This window comes from Malaclemys terrapin, chromosome 8 (assembly GCF_027887155.1).
Source record: "Malaclemys terrapin pileata isolate rMalTer1 chromosome 8, rMalTer1.hap1, whole genome shotgun sequence".
Taxonomy (NCBI): domain Eukaryota; kingdom Metazoa; phylum Chordata; order Testudines; family Emydidae; genus Malaclemys; species Malaclemys terrapin.
The window spans coordinates 4,316,076-4,322,802 of NC_071512.1; positions in this window are offsets into that span (position 1 = coordinate 4,316,076).

A 6,727-nucleotide genomic window follows, 5' to 3' on the forward strand; every position below is an offset into this window, starting at 1 on the left:
GTAGCCTGTTGTAAAACTAGGCAAATATCTAGATGAGGTGATGTACCCCCTGGAAGAGGTCTGTGAACCCCAGGGCCAGGGGTACGCGTACCCAGGGCGCCTAGTGGTTGAAGGTGCCTAAAAGCCCGCTCAGGCGAGGAGGTGGAGTGGAGGTGAGCTGGGGCGGGGGGGTGCAGGGAGGGCTGCCCGCAGTAACGGGGGGGGGCGCACAGGGGAACCGCTCCCTGCCCCAGATCACCTCCACTCTGCCTCCTCCACTGAGCACACAGCCCCCGCTCTAATTCTCCTCCAATCGGCGCCGCAAGCCTGGGAGGGGAGAAGAATTAGAGCGGCGCCGGCGTGCTCAGCAGAGGAGGCGGAGGTGAGCTGGAGCGGGCTCCCCGGGTGGGGTTAGCTGCCATGGAGGGGGGCTCCCCGGGCGGGGTTAGCTGCAGGGCGGTAGCTGCTGGGGGGGGGGGGGGGCAGCGGGCATGGTTAGCTGCCGCAGGGGGGCAGGGTTAGCTGGGGGGGGGGGGGGGGCGCAAGGTGGAAGTTTCGCCTAGGGCGTGAAACTTCCTTGCACCGGCCCTGTGCGTACCCCTGGTTGAGAACCCCTGGTCTGAACTTAAGGAAGTAGAAGACTCTGTGAGGTACCAGCTAAGTGAACAGTCATGGGAGCTGGCTTCTCATTTAAAAGCCCAGCTGGCCAGGTTGCTACAGGTGCTGTGTGTGTTTTATACTTGTGGGGGAGGGAGCATCTATAGATTAGCCTGGGCTCAGAGCACAAATGGAGGAAGATTGGCCTGCTGGGCTCGTTCCACACCTTTGCCCTGGGCTCCCTGGGAGATGCAGTATTGCCAATCCCATGCACGAGTCAGTCCGGGGAGGGGAGGAACCACCCAAGTGAAGGGGCAGGGGTGGGGAGTGTTGTGGTGTGGCGAGGGCCCTGCGTTGCCCTAATCCAGTCCTGCACGCACAGAGGTCATTCCAGGATTTTCCTACCTCTACGGGCCAAAGGTTTGTAATAGGACTGAGGCTCTTGGAGGGAAGGGGGCGACAGAAGGGCCCTGTTATCGTTAAAGCTGCTAAAGGCTAGTGCTATTGGTGTGGTAGGCGAGTGGTTATTGGAACACCCCTGGGTCACCTGTAACCCGGCTGAACTCTCCAGGGCCTCCTGACACTTCCCCCGAAGTGAAATTAACCCGGAGTAGTGACTTTTACACAGCTGGCTTGCCCCGCTGCGGCTAGTCCTTCTTGGCTGTGGCCAGGGAGCACTGGGTCATCAAACTGGCCTCCAACCCCAGACCACCGTGCTTCCTTTGCAGCAGCATCCTGTCCTCTCGCAACCAGTGCACCAAAGCTGGGCAGGGTAAACCACCTTCTCCTGTCTTTGATTATAGTAAAAGCAGGAGTCCCCCTTACCAGTCCCCCAGCATACGCTACACCACTCCGGGGCTCCGACTCGGTCAAACCATGCTGCGTTCATGGGGCTGTTCTGAACAGCTGCAATAGCTGGGAAGCATGGAAGACGGATGTGCTAAGAATCATACATCGGTGCTAGCATTTGCTTCACTTCAAAGACATTCAGGCATGTGCATCACGCGGCAAGTCTCCTTGTGCTTTTTTCTACTTCTCTTATGGTCACTGTCCACTCCAGAGCATATATTGCACCTGGCCTGGCTAACCGTTTGCACAGCCTTTCTCCTGGGAAGAATTTCTCTCTCTCTCTCTCTCTCGCGCACACACACACACACACACACACACACACACACACACACACACACACACACACACACACACACACACACACACACTAGTAGATCATAAAGTCTCTGGTGGATTCTCTGTAACTTGAAGTCTTTAATTCATGATTTGACGACTTCAGTAACTCATTCTGGGGCCTGCGACATGCAGGTCAGACTAGATGATCATGATGGTCCCTTCTACCCTTAAAGTCCCCGAGACTACGATTCTTATTGCAGTGGGTTTGAAGGCTTTTGTTAGGCAAGTTCCCCCGAGGATACATAAATAGTCCTCTGTGGTGGGATTAGTGTTCCGGCCCTGGTCATCCATTGGGCTTTCTTGCCTTAGCTTTTAATTTAATAATTTAGTTTATTAGGCCTTGTTGAGGCACCCGGACGCCTTTGTGCATGTGGCGACAAACATTTTTGTCGTCAATAATATCAGAGGTTCCCAGTGCACTAATGGCGGGCAGGCTGACAAAGTGGCGTCTGGTAGCGTCTTTGGGTTAGTCTTCAAAAGAACATGGATTCAGCTTCCCAAAAAGCTTTAGCCAGAGATTCCCTCCACCGCTCAGAGGCCCCGTGGTGTAACTCCTCTGGCTCACTCACTACACAACCCATCCGGGCCAAATTCATCCCTGGTGTAACTCCATGGGCTCCCCTCCTCCACCAGAACCCAGCCTCATTACTCATCCTTCCCCACTTTACTGTTTGCTTCTATTGTTCCAGTGTTTATCTCAGTGATTGTTCAAGGCTGGATAGTCAATACTCGCCCTCTCCCTTGGTTCCCAGATTGCAGGTTCAGAGTTTTTGAGCTGGCTGGCTGAATTCCTGTCCCCAGGACCAGTTTTCAGCCACCAGTAGGGTTTAAAAATGGGTAGAGCAGTCCTCACTTCTTCCCAATGATTGAACTTTCCCTTAGTGCTGGTGGGCCTAAGGATAGAATTTGCAAAAGTGCTTAAGTGACTCCGGAGTACCAGTCCCAGGAACATCTGGGGATCTTGTGCTCCTGAATCATTTAGCTCTCAACGTCAGTCCGCCACTTGTTCAGGGAAAGCCCCTGGCAGGCCGGGCCGGTTTATTTATCTGCCGTGTCCGCAGGTTCGGCCGATCGCGGCTCCCACTGGCCGTGGTTCGCCACTCCAGGCCAATGGGGGCAGTGGGAAGCGCTGGCCAGCACATCCCTCGGCCTGCGCCGCTTCCCGCAGCCCCCATTGTCCCGGAGCGGCGAACCGCGGCCAGTGGGAGCCGCGATCAGCCAAACCTGCGGACATGGCAGGTAAACAAACCGGCCCGGCCCGCCAGGGGCTTTCCCTGAACAAGCAGCGGACCGGCTTTGAGAAGCACTGATTTAGAGTTTGTCTATATGGGGCAAGTTAGGGTACATCTACACTACAGCGGGGAGTCGATTTAAGATACGCAAATTCAGCTACGTGAATAGCGTAGCTGAATTCGACGTATTGCAGCCGACTTACCCCGTTGTGAGGACGGCGGAAAAATCGACTTCTGCCGCTTTTTGTCGGCGGCGCTTACTACCACCTCCGCTGGTGGAGTTAGAGCGCCGATTCGGGGATCGATTGTCGCGTCCCGATGGGACGCGATAAATCGATCCCCGAGAGGTCGATTTTTACCTGCCGATTCAGGCGGGTAGTATAGACCAGACCTCAGTGGCAGAACTATACCAGTATAATTATACCACTACAGTTGTACTGACATAACTTGCCACGTGGGTGTTCTTATTCCAGATTAAAAGTGCCTTTTCCCACTTTCATTATTAGAGCTGAGTGAATAGCTGAGATTTTTGGTTCTCTGGCAAGTCTGAGAAATGAAAAATAAAATTGTTTCAGATGGAACCAGAAAGAAATTTTCTGAACATTTTGGCAAATTGAAAAGTTAAAAAAAAATTAACTTCAGGTCAGACAAAATGTTTCATTTCAACCCCAAATGAAACCTTTTGTTTAGATGTCGAGCATTTTTTAATGATTTTAATTTCTTAAAAATAAAACTAAAGGAAATTTTGAAACAAAACCTCCTTTCAAATTGAAAAATTGAAACACGCGCTTCATTCTGGATGTGTCGAAACAAAACGTTCGGATTTTTTCAGAATTCTTTTTTGTTTTAATTTTAGCTTCAACTGAAACAATTCAACAAAATTGACACGTGGTCACAAAATGCTTCCGTGGCCTCAAATCCCCATTTTCACCCCCCCCCAAAAAGTTCCATTTGAAAATTGTCTCCCAGCTGTAATAATTATACCGCTTTCAAAATGACATAAGCAAAACCAGAGAACAGTGAAATCCGCGCTCAGATTCCTGAATCGGCGCGTCCACATGGCGAGCTGTAGTGGAGTAACTCGAGCAGTGTAATGATACCAGTGTAGTTCTGCCGGTAAATTTCCCTTGTAGACAAGCCCTTAGGTACTTTTGAAAAGCCTGCCCACTACTGCTGCACTCTTGAGGTTGGTAGCTGTGTCCTGCTGTCCCCTTGGTGATGTGCTAGGCTGGAGAGGCCAATTCCCCCAGGGAATGGGACCAGATGCCACCAGCCAAACCAGCAGAGTCCAAACTGAATTCCAACAACCACTGGTTTATGGAGCGCTGCCCCTTTAATATCTCCTCTCTCGGGCCTGACCCGCATGAGGGCAATACACACAGAGGCAGCTTCTCAGGTTGGCTTCTCCCGGACGAGCCAGGGGAACAGAGCCAGGTCTGTGCTTGGCTTGCAGGTAGGCTCTGCTGTCTCACTCAGTCCGGCCATGTGAAGCTCTGCCACTTTCCCACTGAAAAGCACCATACAGCTGAATGTGTGTCTCCTGGGCGGCATTCAAGCTCTCCGTCTCGCCCCCCAGATCGAGGCCCATCCACCTTGAAACCAGGCGCCTCCCTGCCTTGCCCGCTCAGCCATCCACCTCGCTCTTCCCTCCCCTAGCTGGCTGCATCAGACAATGCTCAGCTTAGCTGAAATGACTGAGATTCAAGTTTAACCCTGCTATCGCTGCCAAGGGCTAGGGCCCCGAAGGGACACAAAACCGGGGCAAAGTCACAGCTCCCAGCCCTCCCAAATGTGCTGACTCACCATGAGGATAGCAGCCTTGGAAATCCCTGAGGCAGAGCTGAGAGATCAGAGCAGGAGATACCGGCCCTGTACTGACAGCTGCCCTGTATTTTAATAATGAATAAAACAGGGTGCGGCACCTTTCATCCAGGGAAATCAGTGCATTCATTCATGCTTGTGCGACCCCTCGTGGAATTGGTATTAATAGCCCCATTTTACAGAGAGGGAAACCGAGTCACAGACTCACCATATCAGAGCTGGGAATAGACCACAGGGACCTGATCAGTGCATCCCATTCCATGCATGTGCACAAGTCCCAAAAAAGTCAAATCCTTTGCCAAGGTCTCCCGGCTCCCAGTCCTGCCCTGTAACTTTTACACAACGTCCCCTGCATTTGTGAGTTGATGCTCCTGAACCTGGCTCTTATTTTTCATCTTCTAACTCTTTCTTCTTGCACTTACCCTGGGGAGGAAGTGAAAAAACCGCCAGGGGCCCCAGAGTACAGACATGGCACCAGGAGTAAGCTAAGGCACGAGTCAGGAGGTGAGACGTGAGATAATGAGAACTGGTCAGACAATGAAAAAGTGTTTCTGAGAAAAAGTTTGACAAAAACAAAAAATATCCTTTTTTTTTAAATTTGCAAATTGTTTTTCAGTGAAAAGCTGGGGGAAAAATTGGTTATTTGCAAACCAAATTTTCTTCATGCTACGGGTTTTTGGTTTTTTTAAATTAACCTTCCCCCTCAAAAAAATTTCAAATGAAAGAATTTCCCCCGAAAAGGCCATTTTTATCAGAAAAAAGTTCGGTTGGAAAATTTCGGACCCCCTTCAGTGATAACAAGCCTTCCACGCAGGGCCGGCTCCAGGGTTTTTGCGGCGCCAAGCTGCAAAAAGAAAAAAAAGCAAAAAGAAAAAAAGCCATGATTGCGATCTGCTCTACCGCCGCCGCTTCAGTCTTCGGCGGCAATTCGGCGTCTGGTCCTTCGTTCCAAGAGGGAGCGAGGGACCCGCCGCGGAAGACCCGGACCTGCTGCCCCTCTCGGTTGGCCGCCCCAAGCACCTGCTTGCTGGGCTGGTGCCTGGAGCCGGCCCTGCTTCCACGAGGCAGTGACAGCCAAGACTGCACACAGACTTGCACCATTTTAACAAAAAGTGTGGTTTGCAACTGGTTTTGCTAAACGGAGGCAAGTTTGTGTGTGGACGTTATTAAACGCGATAAGAGTGCCTCACCGCGCTTTAGCTCAAGTCAGTAAGAAATTAACTGAAGCTTAGGGGTGGCTGCACTAAGAAAAAGGTGGTTTGGTTTGGTTTTTTTTTAACTGAATGTTAGCAAACAGGTGAAAATCCTAAGGCGAGGACAGGCTAACTTGCAGTTTTAACATGGGTTAGCTGGTCAAGGTAAATCTTAGGCTCCCTCCACCTTGACTATGTTAAACTGCAACTTGCCTTGTCCAGACTAAGGCTATGTCTACACTTATACACTGCAGCTGCCCTACTGGAGCACTTCAACGTAGCCCCTCAGGACAGCGAGTGAGGGAGCTAGGTCAATGGAAGAGCCCTGTCTACGGTAGGGGGTAGGTCGTCAGCTTAACTATGTTGCTCAGGGTGTGGATTTGTCACACCCCTGAGCGACGTGGCTGGGCTGACGTAAGTTTTTCGTGTAGGTCGGACCTAGGATTTTTAACACGCAGCAGAGACACACGGTCTTTCCTAGGGCGGACGTAGCCCCAAGGAGCTGCTACCAATGTAACCAAATCAGCGTAGATAAGGCCTAAGTCTAATGAGAGGGTAATAAGGGAGATGTCAGGAGCTGCCCTTGGGCATCACTAGGGATTCAGCCAGAGGTCTCCAAGGGCAACGCCTAGGATGATGGTTCCGTTCGGAGGTGAAAGGGCTCAGTGGTTAGAAACAGAGACAGGCCCAACCCCAGACAGGCTTGGCCCCGCGTCTGCA